This window comes from Homalodisca vitripennis, chromosome 3, assembly GCF_021130785.1.
Source record: "Homalodisca vitripennis isolate AUS2020 chromosome 3, UT_GWSS_2.1, whole genome shotgun sequence".
Classification (NCBI taxonomy): Eukaryota; Metazoa; Arthropoda; class Insecta; order Hemiptera; family Cicadellidae; genus Homalodisca; species Homalodisca vitripennis.
The window spans coordinates 158,763,786-158,788,756 of NC_060209.1; positions in this window are offsets into that span (position 1 = coordinate 158,763,786).

Consider the following 24,971-nt stretch of genomic DNA (forward strand, 5'->3'; position numbering starts at 1 on the left):
ATAAATCTATTGTGAAATTCTTTCCACGTCTTCTACGCATAAACAAATATTAAGTGAGTTCACTTAATTAAGTTTGAAATGCCATGAAAATAAATAAAAACTGAGTTGACTTTCGTATTTAAGAATGTTTTCGTTCTGTTTTATTAACAATTTTAATGGTCTCATAAGCAGAGGGAAAAGGGCATACTTTGCGAAGAATCTGCCTTCTTCTAAAAACCACCGACACTTCTAGAAGTGTTTAAAAGAATGCTAATATCGTTGGTAATAATAAAGGAAGTGTCCAACCCCTGATATGATGGTTGGTGAAATAAATTATTTTTTATTGGAATGTAGAGTAATGGTAAAATCAGCAAAAAACCAAGGATTTGACCACTAAAATAGGAAATATTGAGAAAGAATTCCAGTTTATAGCTGTGACGGACAAAAAAGTTAAATTGGCAATGAATTAGATAACATCTAGTATGGTTGTTATCGACTATATTTTCAGTAAATATTTTGCAAGTTTTGAGTCTTTTTATATTATTCTTTCAATAAATGGGGTGGCCCATTTACGTCTCTTAAAACTTGGAATTTCCCTAGAAATTTGAAAACCAGTAAAACAATTCCATAAGGAATGATAGTATTGTTCTACTATGTTTATCATGTGCTTTTTGGATATGTTATCAAATTCAAAAATAAAATAAAAAAACAACAGCTACAACTAAAATGTTACTAAAGGAATTGGTTAGTAAGTAGAGTTTGTTTAATTAATTTATAGATTTTGAGAAATATTATATATTTTTCTTACGTAACTTTTATTTACGTATTTTTCTTGCCTTAAAAGTTTAGTCACAATGTTTTAACTGTGTTTGTAATCTTTGATATAGTTTATGTTGTTATATTTGATATTGCTATTTACTTATTAAAACGTATTAGACATTGACAATTTGACATTGACAATTTGACATTGACAATTTGACATTGACCATGTACTGTGAATCGCTTAAGAAATGAAGGTATTCTTTATTTAATTTTTTACTTTAAGGTTAATATCTCAGGAATATGCAAACGGTCTGAAAGTATAAATGATTGTTTACTATGCAATTCAATAAATTGCGTATTACACACTGTTATTCAACTGTGAGCTACTCTCCAAATTTAATGATTCTTCGTTTTATAATATTTGCCCGTAATATAAGACAAGATAGCGATTTACTAAACACGGTTTCACTGTGAATACAATGACATGTGAATAATATTTACTTTACAGTCTAATTGGATAATTCTTTTATTGTTTCCAATATAGTTAAAACAACCATGCAACAACAAAAACTACCGCAACCAACTAACAATAGTGTAACTAAGCTTTAAATTAAATCAAATCTTACCACTGCTTGGCAACCAAAAGATTTATTTCTAAGATTTCGAACATTCACTATACAATCCTACCACATTCAAAATTACAACAAATTTATACACCTTTGTCCATTGCTAATTTCAAATCACTTCAAGCACCGGAGGCAGTCATCGAATTGGGCGGTTGCTGTGAAATGTGTCTGACCCTAGGAAGTGTTTTAGAGTTTTTTACGCCTAGAGTGTTGGCACATTTTTATAATTAGGCACTATATTGATGAATTAAACGCCTGTCTTCAAATACAAGTGATGATAAACTACCGCTCTGTGTCTTCCAGTATGGTGCGTTTTCCCTCTTGTCTAATACCTATTTATAGCCTGGACTCTGGCCAGAGTACATTTAGACATACGGAATAAGTTCTTTCCAAAACTTGAAGTTTGGGCAGAGTCAGAAGTTGCTATCTTTTAATGCTGTCCTGCATTTTCCCTAAAGTTCAACTTGACGATAACGCCAAAAATGATAGCCTGCACTTACTTTTAGACATGCTGAAATCAACACTGCCAATAAACCGACGATTAAAACTTTCAGCAGCTATGTGGAGGTAATATATTCAGAAATTCAGAAATCTTTATTCCATGTAAAATGTATATACAGTTACATAGTCAATATACATATAAACACATTACTCGAACTGATAAGCACTGTAGAAACATAATAATAAACACAATACTACCCATAATAATAATCTATAATACTATTAAGACTACAAAATAATATACGGTGTTATCATATGTAAAGTTTCATACAAAATTTAAACCCTCTTGTTCATCTCTGTTGACACTTATCACATATCAATTTCAAGAGTTATAGTGCCATCATTTTTGTGCACATTGAACGCCCCATCTACTAATGCATCTTTAGTTTGGCACTTAAACACAAAAACGAAATTTGAAATGTACATTTATTTTTTAATTCAACTCGTTATTTAGATAATTAGGATCAGGTCAAGATTTTTGTCTACGTCTTGCCTTAGAAGTTCGCTTAGAGCTATAGGATCTCTGATGGAATTTGCTAAATAATTACTAAGCTTATATTTATGAATGATCGGAATACATATTTTACAATATTACGCAACTGTTGCAGTACCATAAAGACGGGATTCGTCCTGTTCGTGTGTCTGCCATTCCTGTTAAATTAGTGCGTTCTTATATTTTATTGGCTTTTGATTTTTCAAAATATTTTTAAATGTGACAAAGTATTTTTTACAAATCAAAAAGAAACCCTAATTTTAGTGCACAATCGTAGTTAAGGATGAGGGAAACCTAAATTATTATTACAATTTGTTATATCCTTCAATGTTTTAAGCTCATTAACAGCCAACAATAATCTCTTCTTTGTCAGTGTCCTCTGGTGGAACATTTTTACCTAGTACTGTGTTAAACGATGCGTTATGTGAACTAAATTATGAACAGTTGATCTCAATATATTTAACTTGAGGCTGTGGCAAAGGATTTTTAAGGTTTTGTAGGCTTCGTAAACACTCGTGGCTTACCAAGCTATTTTGTTATAACACACCTGCAGTTTATTTAAACACAAAACTCGTTCTTAACGTTTCCACTAAAACAACTTGTATCAACGGGGCAAACAGCACATTCAGCTTTTTGTTGAAGCATCTCTATAGTGGAGCAATCAAGGTTTCTACACATGAGATAGAGCAATGATGGGAAGGGTTGATTCAAATGAAAGATAAAAAAAGCTCCATTCCAAATTTCAGGAGTTAAGTCTGCCTCGGGTTATACTTCAGACACTGAATGGAGTGGATGGCGAAATGAAGCTAACTTAGCATTCGTATTACTATAGTGTTACAACTGAACGCTTATTTTCGAAAATAAAGCTGGTTTGGTCTCAATAAAAGGAATGATAAAATTCGTTTGGAAAAAGTTTAACGTGGATACCCTCCTAAGTTGCACGTTACAAAGAAGCCTCGATACCAGTTCTACGTCTGGTAAACTTTTATTTTAGTTTTCTGTTTATTTTGTTGGTAGCAACGCATTAAAAATAAGTATAATAGTTTGTTCTCAAGGGATATTGGTTTTCAAAATTAAAGGAATCACATAAGCTATAACAGAATGTGGAGTTTTTATACGATACGTTTCTTTGAAATTCTTCAGCCAATCAATTCATCCCCCTAAGCTTCACTAAATATTTGGATAAAGAGTTATGCAGTATGCAATATTAATAATGCATAAAAAAAGCCAAAACTATATTAAATTGTATTTTACACATTTATAGACGTATAATAAATATTATAAATTTAATCCACAAAACATTAAGCTCATTTTATTATTGAAGTGTATTAAAAAAGTTTAACTTATTGGTAATAATGAATACATCCAACATAAGATGCTTAGAGTCTATGATAAAGCGGATTATTTTAACCTGGGAACAGCTTGAGACGTTCAGAGAGAAGCTGAATGTAAAGTGGAGAGAGACGATTGTGCTTGTTCACGGCTCTTCAGTGGCTCTCTAGATTAGAAGTAAACAGGAGAGCTGGTGGTATTTATATTCATTGTGCAACTTCTATTCGATCATATTCAATACGAGACGATGGTAATCGCATGTCAACAGAGTAATTATGAAAAAAACCTGATATATTACTGATAATATATTAAAGGTCATAACTTTTAAATAAATTAAACCTTTTTACTTCAAAATAGGTAAACTATAGAAAATAAAAAATATTGAAGTGTTCACTATATTTGATTAAATTATATATTGATTATAATATACAGTCAATATATTTTACGACATAATAACAAACTCTCGATTTCTTTGTACTGTTCATTATACGCGAAATCTGTATTATGTGAAATGTGTTAGTTTGATTAATGTGAACTAATTTGTTGGTTTGAAAAACATATAATATGAGTTTAATCCTGGGTTTAAAACGTGGAGCCAATTGGAGTCGCTGTGATCAATTTCTATATAGTTAACCCTCGTCCAAACTTACTGATCTTTCTGAGAAAACGATGTCGGCCGACTATCTTTACGGCGTTTTCTTTTGTATCTGGGAATTAATTAACACTGAGTGTTTTATTAAGTTTGTTACTTTTATTGATTTAAATGACAACGTGGAATGAAGACGACAATAAAACTGATCTTTCCTCGAAAACTTCCACTATTGCCATTTTCTCTGTTTTTAACCACATGGTTTGGGAAGTTTCGGCAGACAATCTGCAGAGAAATCTGCACAACCGGCAGACAGTAGCCAATTGTATACAAACACAGTGAGCAAGTGTAGACGGGGTTTTAAAGTTGTTATCAACTGTGAGAAATGCACAGCCATTTCTGATTTTTATTAATATACTTAGTTTAATCTAATTACAATCTTTTAATACCCTAAATATGTAATTTAACAGAAAGTCTATTATCTATAACAAAATATATGTTGTATATTTTAATAATTGTATTTGGTAGTTTGCAAACTTAAATAGACTTTTACCTACGTCTGAAACGAACCATATCGTAAATTAGGCTATTGAATAAAAAATAATAGGTCTACTTGAATTCAATCGTTTGGCGATCGTCAAGGGCAGCTAGGGCCAACAAGAATCCAAGAGAGAGTGAAATGATCTGGAAACCAAAACTATAAACCTTAGTTCAAGTGAACTCCCATCCTGCTTTCTTGTAGTTCGGTCTTTAATTTTGTTAGTGTAGCATTTCCTACACAGGGAATTCAAAATGCATTAATTAAATATTTATGGGAGGAATTAGATGCGAAAATATTTTAGAATGTAATTTATTCACGTGAAATGTAGGTAACACATATATATATATATATATATATATATATATATATATATATATATATATATATATAATATAATTTCTCAGAAAAAGGTATTCAGTTCAAAGGAAGGTACAGTTAGACAGCAGGGTTTTCTGTTAGTCTACTTTGTTAACGAATTTACAATGAGATTTCAGACCTTGTGTTTGGATACTTGGAGACCAATCAAAGATGTCACTTATACTAGCTGGTTAGTGAAAAAGGGTTGGTATAAAAACTTCCAATACGTAATTCTCGGCGTCTTTTTAGTATCATTTTGCGGTTTAGTTGTTAATGGTTTGCGGTTATACTTATTGCCATCACAGTTTACGCTGGATTTTGCGTAAGTAGCTCCTTTGTAGTCGAATTACAATGTTCACACGAGAGTTTTCTTGTCAACTAATGTTAGCTTTCTTTTACAGGAGTCATTGTATAAATATGATACAAAAAGGAAATAAGAAGATTTGAATTGGTAATTTACGCAAGTTTTTAAGAGGGTATGTATAGTTCCATGTATTGTTCATAATAAAGTCTTCAATTTAAACATTATTTGAAAGATACTTGTAATAACCATTTAGTATTCAACAGTCATATTAGTTTTTATACACCTAGATATAGTTATAGTTTTGAGTAAGTATTTTTGGGTGAAGCGTAGTTAAATTACAGTTTGAAATTTGGGTCTGTACCAATAGTCACATATTGTGATACAAACAGTACGAGGAATTTTTTAAGAAGTTTTAGTTCCGTTTCATTAAACCATTTTACAATAGAAATAAATACATCTTATTTTGTGTTAAAATAGAAACATTATTTTATACGAGTTTAATAAGACAAATACTATTTTTAGTTAGATTTTATTTAGGAAACAAGATATTACCGATGATTTAATTAATTTTATTTCAAAGAAAACAAACTTTTTTAGACAAATTTTACAACAAATGTGGTTGTGTAGGCTTTTGAGAATTAAATATAAATATCTAACAAGTACTTTGATTGTTCTTTAAAGTCCACTTTAATTTGAAATTAATGAACTGTTTATTAATAAGCAATTTTTAAAGTGAGTTTAGAAAGTATCCTCCTTTATATCTACCCTAAAATGTATTATAAATTATATTTTAAACTGAATAGTAAGGTACTATTACAAAATTAATTAATTGGATTTTGTGTTATATTGAGGATATCTCTACAGTTACTGTCATTAAAATCTTATTTAATGTATAAGTATCGCTAATATACACTTTCAGGAAATTGGCTCTACATTTAGATTCTTCTAACTATATTCGTGTCTTTTATATCAATAGTAATAATTTAACTAAGACGTCTTTTGCTGTTTTCATATCCCGAACCTATTAGTATCGACTTTCATTTTAACTAATTTTAAATTTTTTTATAAAACCCGGTAAAAAGTATCAATACCTGATAAATTTACTATTTTTCATTATAACGAATAAAATAAAAGAAGACAAACAGATTAAAGTATCACATGTAGGCAGTAACATCATCATACGGCATGATGTGTTTACTGACTAAAATGTGTCTTTTATTAATGGAACAGTATTTTTTAACGAATTATCATGTAAAATCATTCCTGCACAAGAATATACCACTATTATTATTGCGCAAACCTTTAAATTCATTGTATGGCTATTTAAAGCACATAATCAAAATGTATCTATCTTGAAGGCTTGCAGGTTATCATCCCCTAAAGGCCTGGATGATTGTTCTTTGACTGTAATATTGACTATTTGAATTCCAACACCCAATAATGCAGTGCCATATGTAGTTAAATTTGAGTTTTATCGTATAAAAAGCAGCCTTGCAGTGATATAAATTATAATTAAAATTACATATTTAAATATTACATTTTTTAAATATTACATTGTTATTAATTTATTCTATTGACAATATTTAAAACCTAAATTTGTTTTAAGCTCAAACGTAGTTTTCTCTATTATTTTTCGTCAAAATATGGGAAAAAAGTTCTACGTTTGAATATTTAGCTTGCAGTTAAATGCACTTAAATCTGCAAGTTTTATGGACACAATGAATTGTGAATCCTTCAAATAAGAATTAACTAAAATTATTGTCTACCAATAAGGCATTACTGGAATTTGACACTGGAGGAACAAAATAAAATAAATGTTTTATTTTGGACGAGTTATATTAATTTTTCAAATTTATCTTGTTGCGTAATTATGTAGATGCTTGATAATTTTAACGTAAATGATAATTTAAACTAGTAAATGGCTTTTTAGTATAACTTTAAGTTATTACAAGATTAGTGCTAATATCAGATTATAAAAATTTAATAATACATGGTACGAAATTACTGAACTCGTCTTTCACAAACCTCCGGTACTGTAACTGAAACATGTGGCGATCATATTTAGTTGAAAATGCTTCCTTGTTTTTTATGTTACGTGCAGAACAGGGTACTTTTTGTAACTAAAATGAAAGAGGAAATAAATAACTATTCAGTAATGAATGCTCCTAAGAACATGCCCTAATTATTCCAAGGAAACGCCGCCTTTGAGAATAAATGAATGGCGGCCTCTCTTAACTCTGCGGCCTCTGTTTTAAAGCGTTTAATAGCTGTGACTCTCACAAAGTACAGTAATTTTCAGTTAACCTCTCCAATGATCAAACATTACTTTGTATAATTTTAAATAAATATAAAAATACACACTGAAATGAATAAATATGCTTGTTTATTTCATAAAATATTGTAATTGAATTTGTTCAATAATTAAAAAAAAATGGTTAGATATAAAAGATAAAGGTTTTTGCAAATTAATCCCCAATTTTATTAGTATATTTCAGCTTTAACAATATATTCGTATATGACACTTATGACAATGCTATACGAATTGCTGAACCCGAGCAAGCACTTTTTGTATTTCCATTTTTATTGAAATTAAATCAGGTTTTTCCATTTATACAAAATTAATGAATGTAAATAAAAGTCTTTTGACAGGTATTTGGTTTTCAGATCGTATGTTAGTTTGATTATTTAAGCACACATTTAAAATAAGTGGCCAAATAGAAAATATTTGAATCCAAAAAATAACTGTTCTGTGGGGTAGTGGTAGCGCACTCACCCAGTAAGTAAGAGATCCTGGTTCGGGAAGAGCAAGTATTTTTTTGGGATTCAATTTTTATTGAAATTATATACACATCAGTTTTAAAATAAAACTGCAATTATTTACTGTACAATATTTTTTTGTTATTACAACTTTCTCAAGTACACAAGTATAAATGTATACTGTATACGCTAAAACCTAAAAGAAGAAACATCTGATAGCTATATAACATAATATAATTTTGAATTCATATCATTTTAGTAGATTAGAATCCAAGGATTTAAGTTGAAAACAATAATTTAGGGAATAGTAAGTCCATATGGTTCTTTAAATTTTAATATGATTTGATTTGCTAATTCATAATTCCTTACATTAACATAATTTCGAGACGTAAGACTTCTTTTTAGCTTCTCAGTCACTGAAAGTTAATAGGATTAAGAAAAAATTTACAAATGCGACAAATACATACAGAATTTTATCATTAAGTTTATTTAATTTATTAAAATTAATATTCAGTTTTAATAATGCACAAATGTTTAAAAATAAAAAGATTAGCATTTATATTGATTTATGTATTAAAATGATAAACTATATGAAGTAATACATATTTACTCTGTTTGAGAAATGTTGATTGCTACTAGTTTCATAGATAATACCAGACATTCTATTTCATAGTGTAAGTCAACATTAATTTATCGTTGGATGTATTGTTACGGTTCATGTAACTAAATACTTGCGCTGTTTATATGAGCGTGTTGGGTACCTGCCAAATGGAGTTATAGAGTTGCCTTCTGCATTATAGTTTGTGGACGGAAATATTACTGTATGGGTTGGCAGTAGTTTCAGATCCTCATACATCATAATTTTATGTAGCGATGGTACATGCTGACAATATACACATACTATATTGTACTGTAAGTGATACTGAGGGTTTAACTGTGATTTAGTCTGACACTAGGCTGGGATACCAAATATAGTGATATATCTCAATAGTTCCGAATGCAATATACTATTAACTATAATTAACAGTTATAAATTAGGCAGCCAAACAATTTGAGTTTTAAACAGTATGCAACAATAAAATACATGCTAGTATTGACAAAATAGTAACACCAATCTTAATAATTATTATGAAACAATACTACAGGTGTACGGAATATATTATCAGGTTTAATTAGTGGTTTTGTTAAAGTTAGACTCGATCTTTTTTCTTGATGTAATGCAGAAAAGTTTTTTTTAAAGTCTCTCGGGTAAATCTAATGAGAGGGCATGACCCATCATCGAATTCAACCTTACCTGTAAAGAAATAACCTTTAAGCAATATTAAAGTCTATAGCTCTAATAATTTTAGAGATATCCAGTGTAAGGTTTGCCTTTGCTAGCGCTCAGTTAAATTCAATTTATGTACAAGCACCAATATTAGACTCATTTTGCTTATATAGAACTGAAACTTGTTTTTCTTTCATTTTGATTAGTTCTCTAGATATCGTACAAGCAGACATAAAGACAGAGAATATAAATTTGTTTTAAATATTTATTACTAGTTTGCATGGAGGTTAGAACCATAATTGACATGGTATGTTTGTATCTGTAGTTTATTACTCTCAGGTACAAACCACAATAGAGCTGTAAAATGGCTGATAGTGGATATAATTTCCTGCCATTGTATATTAGCAAATCAGCTGAAAGTAATAAAGTGTGATGAGAGGGAACACCATAACTGCCATAACTGGAGTCAAGAACACCTACAGATCACATCTTGCGCCATTCTATTATTATGATACTGCTATTCATTTGGTGCTGCACAGTATGTTTACAATACACCAGACGGACGAGTGACGTATTATGAGTTATTGGAAAAAAGTGAGTAATGCTTGACAAATTCTGAGTAATAAAAATTGGAAAATCTAACAGCAAAGAGGGATTTTTTTGTGACAGTTGTTTTATAAGTGTAGTAGGTAAATTTTGCTCTAACAGCCTAAGAAAATGAGCAATTATGAAAGTATATCTTATGCCCGGATTGTATTATATTGAATTATATTCAAAACAAATATAAATACACAAATTGAAACAAATAAAAATTTAATAACGAAATATTGCTTTAACTAATGATTAAAACAAGTACGCTCTATATTTTTCTACGTATGAGTTTTATAATTATCAGGGTATTACATTTTAAAAGTGTTTATCCAGGATACGTTCAGTACTCTGTACCCAAAATTGTTGATTAAGCTCTATATTATTGGCACAGTTCGTGTGTAGCAATATTGTAATATTATGCGCATAATTAATTAATCATTTGTTTTGAAAGAATGTATACAATCTAATGAGCTGTAATACCAAATGTGTCCTTGTTAATGAAATGCGACGAAAACAAATATTTACGTCTGTTTACATGTTCTTACTGAATACTTTCATGGATATAGTACGTATATGGTGTTATATATTGTAATGAACCTATTTTCCATATACAATAAATTTATTTTTAATGTGCTTCAACGGTTTCGTATTATATATGTAAGATAAAACAATTTATTAAATTGCACTGCATACATATTATATTCATTCCTTTATATTATAATTATTATATTATACAATATATTTTAAAATCCTAGTGCACTAACTGAAGTCAAAGAAAGATAAAGGAGTTTGAACTAAACTAAAATAACTAAAATCATCATTGCTTGCATAATTTATTCCTAATTGTTTATATTTGTATTCTTAGTTACAATTAATTACACAATGTTTCTTAAATTCTATCAAAAATTAGTATACATATTTTTCTCGTAAGATGTAAAATAAAATTAACATCCTTTATCAAAGTTCTTGGCTAAGTCATTTATTAAAAATACAAAAAGCTAATGTGATACTTAATGTCACTGTAAACTAAGCTGTTGCTAATGATGGAACCACTAAAATGAACAAATGATTCAAGGTGCAATCAGGTCAATCTTTTGACATTCATTTCAGACGGTCAGTTAATTGGCTTTTGGGTCGTTCAACTTTCACACAAAAAGTTCTTCCCTTTGAGAATTTAGCCGGTATCAAAAGAGAGACGATGTTAAAAAATTTTCAAAAAGCAATTTCATTAGTTTTGTTATACGTTTACAAAACCCTATTTTAATTCTCCATCATATAATATATTTTATTTTTATTTTATCATCCCTAGTAATTGATTGTTTTAGTGACACTGTACGTAAACTTATTTATGCGAATTTAATAACAAAAGATTGTACTACACTTTTTGCTCTGTATAGTGAAGTTTTAGTGGCAATTAAAAATGTTTTTGTTCTTGCGTTGTTTTCTGTGACAGAAAGTTTAATAATCAACTATAATCTTGATTATAGTAAATGCAATATTTCGAAAAAACCAGTCGAGATAAGAGAGTGCGTAAGCGTAAACCTTCTATTTATGTACTTATTAAAAAGGGTACTTATTTTATTTGAGTACTAATTTTAGGGAGAAAAATCAAATTTAAAACAACAAAGCATCACAGGACATACGATAATTATGCCAGGAAAAGTTACGCCTTTGAGAATGAATCAGTGGCTGTCTTTCTTAGTCCAAGTTCCTTAACAGTATAGAAGCCTTAACAGTATAGCATTAATACAGTTGACTCTCTCCAAGTACTGCAGTTTTCAGTAATGCTCTATCAAAATATACTAAACATGACGTTAAATACTTTTTGAATTGTACAACAGTAGTCCTGCCTTTATTATACCTAGATCTTGTTATTTTGCAGGAAACCCTTACACTGTATTTGAGATAATTTTTCTTTAACTTCGGCCATATCGTAGGATAAAATCAGCGGTTCTCTAACCAAGAGCAACAGGTTCTATTTCCGTGGAAGTCTTTAAACTTAAAATAGGTTTGGATTGTTTCCCCTTAAAACGTGTTTTAATTAAATTAAAATGCTTTTTACGTTGAAATAACCACCTTAAAAAGCTGATTATTTTGATTTAAATCTCTTAAATAACCTATATGTTGCCTAATTATTCAAAAAATATCCTGAATTAAGTTTAATTTCCACATAGGCAAGAATGAATTGAATGAAATGATGATGCATGTCCATCCATTAATGTGACTTAGCATCATTGAAGTCTACAACTCTCGATGCAGGAACAATTTCTATTTCTTGTGTTGAGGGACCTAAAATATTATTTCAGTCTTACTTTCCATTTTTGCTGTCCTGTGGAACATCTCAAGAATGAAATGATTTATAGACTTCAAATTTTAAAATTTTACCTCAGCGATATTACGAGGCACTTGGTGTAACGTACTCCAACCGTTTGGAATACAAAGTGGTATATATGCTTTATATAAGGTTTCATAAATCTACAAGAACTTAACAAATACATTATCTAAGTTTCATTATCTACACTGCGCATTAATATTAAGTTCATGCTTTAAATTTATTTCGAGCCTTTAGTATTAAAGTATAATTCGCAAAAATCACACTTTTAAAAAAACAATGTAGCTTAATGAGGTAAGAAAACTATTACAATAAGGAAACACCTTAGTTAATTAGTTAATTGATTAGTTAATTATTAGCTAAAACGATTAGTTAATTATTAAACAACTTGTACTCCATAAATAAGCATGTAAAGGGGATATAGCCCTTAAAGTAGCTATTTTGTAAGTAAAGTTACGAGGATAAAAATACCTCGTAAAAATGTTTTGAAGGATGTAAAATGTATTTGGTAATATCAACTCCATTGTTAATAAGCTACTCTTCAATCTATTTCTTGTTCACTTTTGACTAAATTGTAAAACTATTTCAATGCTGGATTACAGAAAATTGATTACAGATTATACTAAAAACGGCACTTTATAACTGCGTGCATTGTTTATTTCGTGATGTGAGATCAGCCTTTTTTAAGTAAAGCATATGTTTCAAGCATTAAAACTAAAAATCGACAGCTTACACTATTGTGACTTATAAATATAATATATGTGAAAATATAATGCAAGAAAATAATAATTATCTTTCTTTCATGGGACAGAAAAACATAGGGATTTCTAATATAATATCATAATTAAATGGGCGACATATTAATTATTAACCTTGCAGTACGGTAAACTATATTGCAGCTTTAAATTCATGTAAAGTTATTATTGAGCTCCAAGAGGCACTTTTAAATAACATTGTTAGCACCACATTATATTAAATAATAACCTTTGTGATTGTAAAATGACAGTTATTGTATGATTCAGATTAAAATAAAGTGTTAAGTTTATATAACATTTTTAAATCTCCAAACTTTAAGATTTATATACATGACATTTACAACATAATAAATGAGGTTATAATTGTCGTAATAATGCTGATCAATCTTGAGGGAAAATGTATGGGTATTAGGTTTTCAAATTAATAGACACATATAAAATTATTTTTAGAACATAATGAACTGTGTGCTTTTTTCAGATACTGTTATCTATGTTTTATTTTTATTTGAGTTACTGTTAGATTTCATACATTTTCATCTTACATAGCGTGCGAGATTACACATAACTTTTACCATAAAATGTTGTTAAGTTGTGAGAAAACAACTTTTGAATATATCTAGAGAAAAATCATGTTTTCATTTGATTACAAATAATTAAAGAATGTTTTGAATGGAATATAGTAAAATAAACAAAATTTAACAACTACAATTACCGTTATGTAATGTTAAACCCTAAAATCGTAGAGCTTTGTGAGTAATGCAGTTTTGTAGGATGCTGGTTACGTCTTCAAACCGAATTTCTCTCTAAAAGGGATTGTATTTTTCTGCTGATCTAGACAAAAATTTCGACTCAATTATCTACTTTTCGAACTCTAACAAAAAAAGGTAGCAGTATAGAGGAAGAAGCCATTTGGTCGTAGTAGTTTTCCAGGACCAATTTATTTGTATTTTTACTTGATAGAGGCAGCAAGGTAGTGTCTGCTATGGGGACAAAAATATAATTAATTTGATCTAGAAATGTCCTCACACGGGTAAAACATTATAGAAGAGTCAGGTTAAAGTCTGATACTTTTAACTATAATTACTAATAAAATATGTATTTAATGTGTTTATACTTACGTTTGGAAAATGTTATATCATACGCGCTTTTACTTAAGAAGTATAAGGATTTAGATTTTGAAACTTGCGTGCGCAGCCACATTTACCAACCAGTTACAAATAAAGTTTATTATAATTTGTTGATATTCATCACGTATGGATGTCATATCGTTCAGATATGATTCTTTTATTTTAATGTATAATGTATTTATATTTTAGGGTACTTATTCGCCTGAGGAATAGATCAGGTTGCAGATCTCGAAAGGTTGTACTACTGAATTTTTGTACCACTGAATGATGGTTATTAGATCTTTTTTCTCAATAAGATAAATTGTCGTACGAAATTCGACACATCTGCAGATCTTCCATTGAATCATTTATCATAACATTCGAATAAAGGTTTCAATACAGATAAATAGCCCAATTGGTGACGTAGACATAAAAATATATTATCCCTTAAATACAAAGCGGATATAGAATCTACAATATTTCCTTCAGAGTCTCAAGATTTCCCTTGGTGCAAGGAAAATACTTTGATCTTTACTGAAACCCGTTATATTTCAATTACTTGAAATGTAATGTTCAGTACTTCCAATCCCCTGGATTCATAACGGATTATACAAAAGGAAGAGTTTAAATATTATTTATATGTATCCACCAAAGAAATATCATTATACATACTCTATTGTTCAGTATAAAGTAATAGTACAAACTCAACATACGTACATAATCTCCAATATATTAATTTTAAATATGTTATTAACTCCACTTATAGGGTTATCTATATATATTAATGTAATGAAAGTAACTAAAACCCTTTTAAAAATCTTTTTATTACATACACGTGTTTCTGTTTTTAACCATCATCAGTGTACATTAACCTCTAAATTAAATTATATATATATATAATTTATTACATTTTTATTAAATAAATTATATAATTATTATATAATTTATAAAATTATATATATATAATTTTGATGTATATGATGATGACTATCTTAAATAGTGTCAATATAAACATGGATAACTTTATTTGCAAACATTTTATTTCAAACATGATAATATCAAAGTTAAATCACCAATATCCTAGTAAAGGTTATGGGCAAATAACCCAAAAAATTATAATATGTAGGGACAAAATCAACACTTTGCTAATATCAACATAAAGCATGCATGATATCTTCCATCAGGACATTTTAAATTGAGTGATACTCTCCATTTGTGTTACCATATCCTTTATATATGCATGAATATATTTGTTAATAGAACAACCGCTTTTCATTTTATGAGCACTTTCATAATGTTGCAGATGAATGAAACTGTTGGTAGTTCAGGATCCTTGGCATGCTTAAGGCGATTGGTGACAAATAATTTTAACAGCTAATTTAACTAAGTACTTATATAATATTTTTATTTTGCTAAATTCATATTTATTTCTATTACAACAAGGTACGAGAAAGCTATAGTATGCGTCGTGTCACAGGCTTCGCTGCGGTTGCATGCCTAATTTCAAGTCTGTAGCTGATTTAAGTACGCTACATGTGTTTCAAAATGTTATCTTATCGTACTCATATTTTACAAATCTATTCATTCTGTGATTCTGTCGTTTTCATCACTGTTCACCATAAGACCTGTGAAAAAATGTTCGCTGGCATTGAGACAAATTACATGGAGTGACATGCACCACCATCGACCTCGAAATAAAACAAAGACACAGAGATAAGCCATTTCCCGCTCTTAAGTGATAGGTTTCACTAACGCTAACCCACCAAGTTCAATTTGTTTCTGCAACATAACCAATTGACCACTTAAAATCAAGTAAGCCACGAAGTATTATACCCCGTAAATAAATGTAACGGTGTAATATTTTATACGTTTATAGACAGTTACAATCTGAGTAATAGTACCACAACAGTATACTTTCACAGTTATTTGTTGATTTACACACAACGATTTAGCATTTGGAAAGCGTCCAAACTATATTCGTTACTGCCGTTAAATACTGGACATATTTGCAATTGCATGTATACGGGTTTTGCTCTGTGACGTTCGGGTTCGGGCTCTGAATCTCAATTTTAACACGTACAAAGCTAAATTATGGGCTACGCATTTGTGTAAGTTATCTAAAGTTTGGTAAAATCCCATTTCTCTCTTTCTGTCTGTCCGCATGATATCTCAAAAACAAACTGATGTATAGACTTCGAATTGCTATTTGAGCTTAATTTCTATATAGGCATTTTGATGATGATGATGTTACTTCATAGGACTTGACTGAATGTTTTCGAATATTCATACATACACATCTGGGGTAACCTTTTTCGAGACGAGAAGCTGAATAAATATAATATGAGTCTTCAACAACAGAAATATGTTCATGAAGTAAACAGGATAAAGTGGAATCAATGTTAAAACTATACCACAATGATATAAACGATAAAATTTGAGAATAAATACATTAGAATTACACTGCATACAATCATATGAAATGTTTACGACAATTAATGTATCGATTGCTAAGACAGCAATCTCTTAAATAGAATCAAAATACCATGCATAACATAGTTATTTAAAAAATGTCTACATCCTACCAGAGTCCTGGAATGTTTTAGGGCTCTACTTGAGAAATAGTACCTTTAAAATTACTCTTAGCTAACCAGTGATTTTCAGTCTGCTATGGCAACAGAAATATAATTCATTCGAACCAGATACGTTCCTACACGAGCAAAATATTATATAAGAGTCAGGTTAAACTCTGATTCTCTTAACTATAATTACTAAAAAGATATGTATTTCATGTATTTATACTTACGATTAAAAAATTATTATATCATACGCGCTTTTGCCAAAGTACAAATAAAGTTTATTGTCTAATGTTGATATTCCTGACTTACACATATCACATCTTTCTAATTCGACTGCTTTATTTTAATCTAGATTGTATTATGCTTATGTTACTTATTTCACCTGAGGAAGAGATCAGATTGCAGATCTCGAAAGTTTGTATTACTGATTTTTCGAATTAAGGTTATCAGAACCTTTTTCTCTGTACGATAAACTCGTACGAAATGAAATAAAATTGTTTTTATTAAATACAAAGAAAAACATTCAATAGGCGAGGGTAGGACTTTTAAGTCCTCTCTTACACCTAATCATAACATGCGCCACGTTTACGATATCTCCCATTGAATCATTTACCGTAATATGCGAATAAAGGTTTTCATACAGATAAATTATATATAATTGCCTTTGTTAATATATATATATAAATATATATATATATATATATATATATATAATTGTATATATTACAATTATATATATATATATATATATATATATATATATATAAATATATATATGAACTATATATAAGTAATGGAAGTACTTAGCAGTAATAAGTATAAAGTAGCATTACAAACTCTACATTCGTACAAAATAACCAATATTTTAATATAGAATTATGAAATTGAGATAAATGTATAGTAATAAGAATGCGATGAATTTTATCTAAACACTACAGATTCTTTTAATCAGCGCCTTATACGCTTTACAAAACATAATTAGCTTAACGGAAAAAAATTTATAACATGCAATCCCAATATAGATGTGAAATCTATTCTTCTGAATGTCATTTTATAGATTTATATATACAATGATCAGAAGTTCATTTATTTCTTATAGTGGGGTTACTATAGTGAGGATATTGCATACCTTGCTTAATTTAGTGAAAAAATGAAATTCTTAGTTTGAAATATACTTATGTGCTCTTTGTGGTTTCAATGTTGTTAGGTAGTAGGCTAAAGCTTTAGTTTCATATGTGTGACCTAACGAAGCCACAACTTGACATTGGGCCTTAATTCAAGAAACCAATTGTAATCAGGATAGGCTATCCTACTAGTATTATTTTATATATTTGGATTCAGATTATTGTAGATCAGTGAAACATGGATTTCGATTATTCGACTCAACCGTTAAGATCAGCACTGGCAAAAAAGAGTTCAAGATAGAGTAACATTTTCTGGAAACCAAAAAGATAAACATCTTCAGACCAAGTGAATTTAATCTCACTTCTCAGAAGTTGGTTTCCTGTTTTTGTTATATTGAACTGTTTATTTACAATTTTGATGTATATGATGATGTTCGTCATATATAATGTCAATATAAGTATGGATTACTAAGAGTACCTTATTTGCTAAGATGTTATTTACAACATTATAATATCACAGTTTAATCATCAATATCTTATTAAAGGTTATGGGCAAATAACGCAAAAAGTATAATCTGTAGAGAAAATTCCAACATTTTGCTCATATCAATATAATGCATGCATGATATCTTTTATTAAGACATTTTAAATTGAGTAATACTCTCTATTTAAGTTGGAAAAGGGATCAGAATAGTACATTAAAATTGGAAAATAGATATTGAAGTATTGCGTCATCCTATAGGATATTTTTTACGAAACCCTAAGGCTAAAGTACACCTGGAAACATACACTACCCCTTCCTTGTTTATCTTGAAGCGCAACCAGCATGTTTATGGTTTTACCCATCTATTATATACTAGGAAGGCTTTCACTTCCTCATTTGTCCCTTTAATTTAATTCGAGCAGTTGGTCGTTTAAGTTGTCTACAAAATATTTGAATTAAATTTACTTAGGCATATTTTTTGTAGGGTTTATTTTATTTCTATCAACATGGTATTATCAGAATGTGACAGGCTGACTGTTTTGATGAGGAGAGATTATGGCGATCGTTTAAGATCATGCAGTGAGACATATTTTTCCAGATCGCATCAATCGTATTACAAAGTGCGCAGTGGCGAGGATAGTACATAATTGAATGTGACGTATTGTCAATAAAAAGCAGGCCAAGGTTAAAAAGGTCCCCCACAGTTGATGAAGATAAACGATTAAATGTAATGCAGTCTTTCGTAGAAAGTCCCCATGTATGTATGAGAAGAGCTCATAGCTCAATAAAAAAAACCTCATCGAGATAAAAACACACCTTTAAAAGCTACATTAATACATGATCTTGGTAAGAAAAAATTAATAGTAGGGAATTAATGTCTCGGGAGTCGATTTCAAATTCCGTCTTAATGTTTTACGCACGCATATTCAACTGTCAAACTGGAGCAGTTATTATTCAAAAGTTGAGGAGTTATTACAATGAAGCAAGTAAGAGGTGTCCAAATATTTCTTTACGTAGTACATAATTTGTTTTCACTGTGATTTGGGAAAAGGATTCTTAGTAAATTTTTCTAGGTGCTATTGCAATGTAAGGAGTTATGTTTGCATTAATTTTGCTTGGAACTTCGTAAGGATTTTTCCTTCGTGTCAGAAAACATAAACTCGCACATTGCAATTTAATTAAGACCCTAAACCCCTGCGGGAAATTAATGATATTTGCTCAACAGATATACATGGCACATGATGTAACTATTATAGAAGCGAGGATGGACAATATTAATATTTTTATTAAGGCGTTTATATTATTTATTAATACTAAGTATATATAATGTGTCTGAGCTGTGCTCACATATATGTGCACCAACGGAGAAGCCGACACAGAAATATATTGAATTTGTTAATAAATATTTATTTCTGAGATACTCTCCACACTGAGGCATTTAATAGATGAGCATATCGGTTTTATTCTTCAATATAATAACTTAAACTTGAACTTGAAGTCTGTAGCTGATTTAATTACAAATATAAACCAATATATATATATATATATATATATATATATATATATATCAATACCAATAACATAAACCATATATATATATATATATAAACCTAATTATTCTGCTATTATCTCCTTTTCATCACCGTTAACCATAAGACCTGTGTAAAACTTTTCGCTGGCATTCAGACAAATTCCATTAAGCGACATGCACCACCATCGACCACGATTCTGTTTACATAGAGAGAAATAAGCAATTTCTCGCCCTTGAGAGACGCTAACCAAACAAGTTAATTTTTTTATAAGGTAACTAATTAACCTCTTAAAATCTACAAAACACGAAGTTTCATATCCTTTATATTCAGTAAATAAGTAGAACGGTGTAATATTTTATGTTTTTATGGACAGTTAAAATCTGAATAATATCACCACAACAGTACACTTTCACAGTTATTTGCTGATTTCAACACAACGATAGACCATTTGGAAAGCGTCCAAACCATATACGTAACTGCCGTTAAACACTGGACATATTTGGAACTGCATGGATACGGGTTTTTCTCCGTAAAGTTCGGTCACTATATCCAAATTTTAACACGTACAGAGCTACATTATTGGCTGCGCTTTAGCGAAACTTATCGAGAGGTTGATAAAATTCCATTTCTGTCTGTACGCATAATATATCAAGAGCGAACTGATATAAAGACTTCAACTTGTTCTTGAAGCATACTTCTATATAGGCATTTTGATGATGATGACTCATAGAACTTACTAAGTGTTTTCGAATATTTGTACATTTATCTTAGTGGTAACTTTTTGTAACGAGAAGCAGAGTACATATGTGTACAATTATATGAGATTTTTACAACCGACCATTATTCATGTAGTAAAAAGGAAAAGGAGGAAAATCAATGCTAAAACTATACTACTATAATATGAACGAGAAAATTGAAGTATAAATAAATTGCAATTACACTGTGTACAATCATATGACATTTTTCCAACTGTTCTTGTTTCGATTGCCAAGACAGCAAATAGAATCAAATATTATATATAGATATTTATTTGGAAAAAGTGCCACACCAGAGTGCTTACCAGAGTTCTGGAGTGCTTTAAGACTAGACTTTAAAGGTTTTATATATAATATTACTATTAGCTAACGAGTGATTTGAAGTGTTTAAATTAAAGTTAATGAGACTTTAATCAAGTGTAATTGATAATAATTATTCTTTTTGTGTTGCAGGTAGTATGAAAATTCTTTTATTAATGCAGTATAAACTGTTTGTATGAGTTTTTCAAACAGTTCAGTCAGCGCATTAACAAAATCGAATAGGTAACTTAGTTTTTTTTTAATTCAAACAGTTTATTTTATAAATATTAATTTTAATTTTCCTATTATTTTAATATTTTTATTAACAATGCTGTAGAATTTCGTAACAAAGATAGAAATAGTCTGAGCATAGGCAAGTGATAAGTGAAGCCAAATAACCAGATAGATACATCCGGTATGAAGTGAAAGGAGCGACCTGTCAAGCTATCATTTCGGACCGGAAAATGTTCCAATTGTTGGGCCTACACAAGCTCGTGTTGTATATGAATACCTGAAAATATGTAGACCGTATCAAAACATGCCAGTGTGTACTGACAGCAACAGCCGCGTGTCAGGCTGTCATCACGTGCCGGAAATTGTTCTCGTAGAATATTTGTTTTGTTTGCACAAGATACTAATATCACAATGAACACTTGTGAGATTGTATAAATTTTGTTATTTTATAAATTTGGAATACATAGTACTAAGTGTAATAGTAAGTTGGGATAGTAAAGATAATTTAAACCAGTACAATTCAAGCAAAACTACACCACTATAAATTAAACTGTTTACGGTATTAAATTATGAAAGAGAAAAACAAACATATAAGTGCTATGCAAAGTGAGGTTAGACATATGGGCAAGTGAACTTTTCGTTTATTTTAACTGGTTACGTTATTAACTGTTATGTTCCACTACTATCTTAAAAAAACTTGTATCTCTGAGAAAAAGGTGAATCCGTTAGTTCTATGATTAATTTTTATATCGAATTTCACAAATACTTAAAAAATTTTTGGAAATACAGTGTTTACAAAACTAGTAGACTTGTACACTTGAATCTAAACTCACTGTCAAATAATCTCATGTTATATAAATTTTAAATTAAGTGCGTAGCATCTTTTGTACTATTTGGGATAGGATCCAATAAGTCCTTGTAACATAATTTAAATAATTGAATTTCATAGAATATCATTATCAATGAAACTATTTCCAAATAATTATCTTTTTATTCCTATTATTTTTACGATTTATTCAGAATTATCTTTAAGGGATCTGACAGCTAGTCTAAAAAAGACTAAATATTTTATATGAACACTTTTAATTTATTTTTGCATGATTACGTAATACGTACGAACTCTTTTATTGAAAAAGACCAATATTTTATATAGACTAACCATTCTTTATAAAAATAAACTTAAGGAATTTCCAATTATTTTAAGTAGATTAACGGCAATTTCCAACTCGAAAACTCTTGAAAGTTATAAGATAACAGAATACTCTTGTTATAGATTCTAGGTTAGAGATATTGGTGATAATATATTGATCGATTTACAGGTTAAAATTAGGGTAAATGAAAATCGTCTCTACTATAAATGCAAAGTTATTACAAGCGACTCCCTTTTTAGAGATAAAGTATTCAGATGCAAACTGCAAATGATAAGTTTATATTTTTTTTCATTCAGTTAGGTTTCCTGTTTTCAATGATACTAAATGTAAAGTTGAGATAAATATGGAAATTCTAGGTTAGAGTGCGCTGAAATCAGATCGCGTCATCAAGTTTTAAAATACATTTTTACTGTAATATATTTTGTTTACTGTATGAATAAGGTACATGTGCAATGTTTAAATCTCATATGACTGTCCTTAGCTTAGTCAGAAGTTTATTTATTATCTTATGTTATCGTTGCCTCTTGGTTAATCATAAGATCAATGTTAACATTTGCCTAAGCTCTGAAAAACGTTTTAGAGGGAAATTAATTTCGAGATATAAATAGAGCTGACAGACAGACAGATTAAATTCTTTCCAGCCCTATGAGTAACAGGCCTCAGTAATACTCAGCCGCTGAAACCTCATTCTATATTTTTATTATAGAAGAGATTTTGTTGAGATATCTTGTGGGAATTTAGAAAAACATATATTTTTCTAGCCTCTCCAGTGACAGGATTCGCTAAGGTTCGCCTAATTAAACTGAAATTATTGTTGAAAGCAAATTTAATTTCAAGTTAAAGAACATAATGTATTAAGAACCCCAAGGAAACTTTCAAACTGATACATCCTTTTGGTTTAATTAAAAATAATTGTATTCAATCGTTACATTTAGTTACAGTTAACAGCAGCTTAAAAACTAAAAATGATTCTACTTTATCACGCAAGAATATTCGTGCCTGTAATTAAGAGCACCCACACCTTCAAGTTGCAAGGAAACAATGACTAATGTGAAACAATCTGGCAGTGAAGTACAGCTTTTCTCCGGAATGTAGAGATTAGAATAGTTTGTGACGTTTACCAGTGAAGTAGACGCTCAGACGTGAGTTAAACCTTTGTGAATTAAACTCAACCCAGCTCAGTTGTTACAGCCAAGTAAGTTCTAAATGAAACCCATTTAAACAAAAGCTTTTAGCTCATACAATTACCATTCTTTTTTACTATTTTATGCTTAGAAATACTAACATGTTGAACTAAAACCTGTCTCCTACTGCATTTGTAACATACGCAAACATCTCAAATAGTTAATAGTTACATTTCCTTTATATTGTTACTGTTTACAGGATTTGAAAAATGCAAAAGGCCAGTAAAACCAAAAGCGACATTTTCAAGGCAATCACTAGCAACAGAGAACTATACGAGGTTAAACGAAAGATAAACTTATGGTCATCGTCGCCCGGAGAGTGTCTCCAAATGAACCGATGCTTACCATTTTCAAATTATATGCAGAAGGAGAATAGGTTAAGTTGCAAATCTAGTTTGTACTCTTTAAGTTTACACATTAAAAATGTATCCCTTATGAAATTGGACAACGTCGTATATAGACATATAGCAATGGTATAATTAATTATTTGTATATAAATATAAACCAATAGTGCCAGATGTTAGTAACTGTAGGATACTAGTAATAGTAAGGATGGAGTAGTGATTCATAGAGAGCAGATAATTAATAGGAGTTCATACAAGTTAAAGAATTCAGGGAGGTTAAACCAAAGATTTTCAGAGACACAAACCTCTATTAACCACTGATGCTGTCTGCTTATTGCAATTCAGAGAGGACATTCTCGGAAACGACATTTTCATTGCGCTCCAGTTTTAGTTTTAGTCAGTTGGTACGCTTGGACATCAAATGAGCAACCGACTGGATAATATTGTTCACTTTAATGGATAATATTAGGTTTCATTGCAAATTGAGATCTCTTTTTTAAATCAAAAAACAGATAGGTAAACGTGGTCATTTATATTTTCCATTGAGTTATTATTACCTGGTTGGAATTACTCATTTATTAAAACTAATCTCAGAGAAATCGAAACATCTCTCTTAAATATATTTCATTTCCAAATTAATTTATGTAAACGTTACTTCCGTTTGTTCCTACATTTTATTTTCTAACATAGTATGGACACCGAAACTAAATACGGGTTTTCTATAGAGTTTTAAGCTTAAATATTTAATTTAATCAAACGCATAGTTTAATGTATACATGACTTGAAATTTCAAGTTATACATGACTTGAAGTTTAAAGGTATATATGACTTGAAAGGTAATTTCATTGAAATTATTCTAACTTGGTGAATTTCAATGCGAGGCCATTACGTGGCACTGCACCATCAAAACGATATACCACGCTAGCAAGTTTACGTTATCTGAGATGGTTGACATTTAGAACTTTGGGAATACACACATTCTATACGTTACTAAA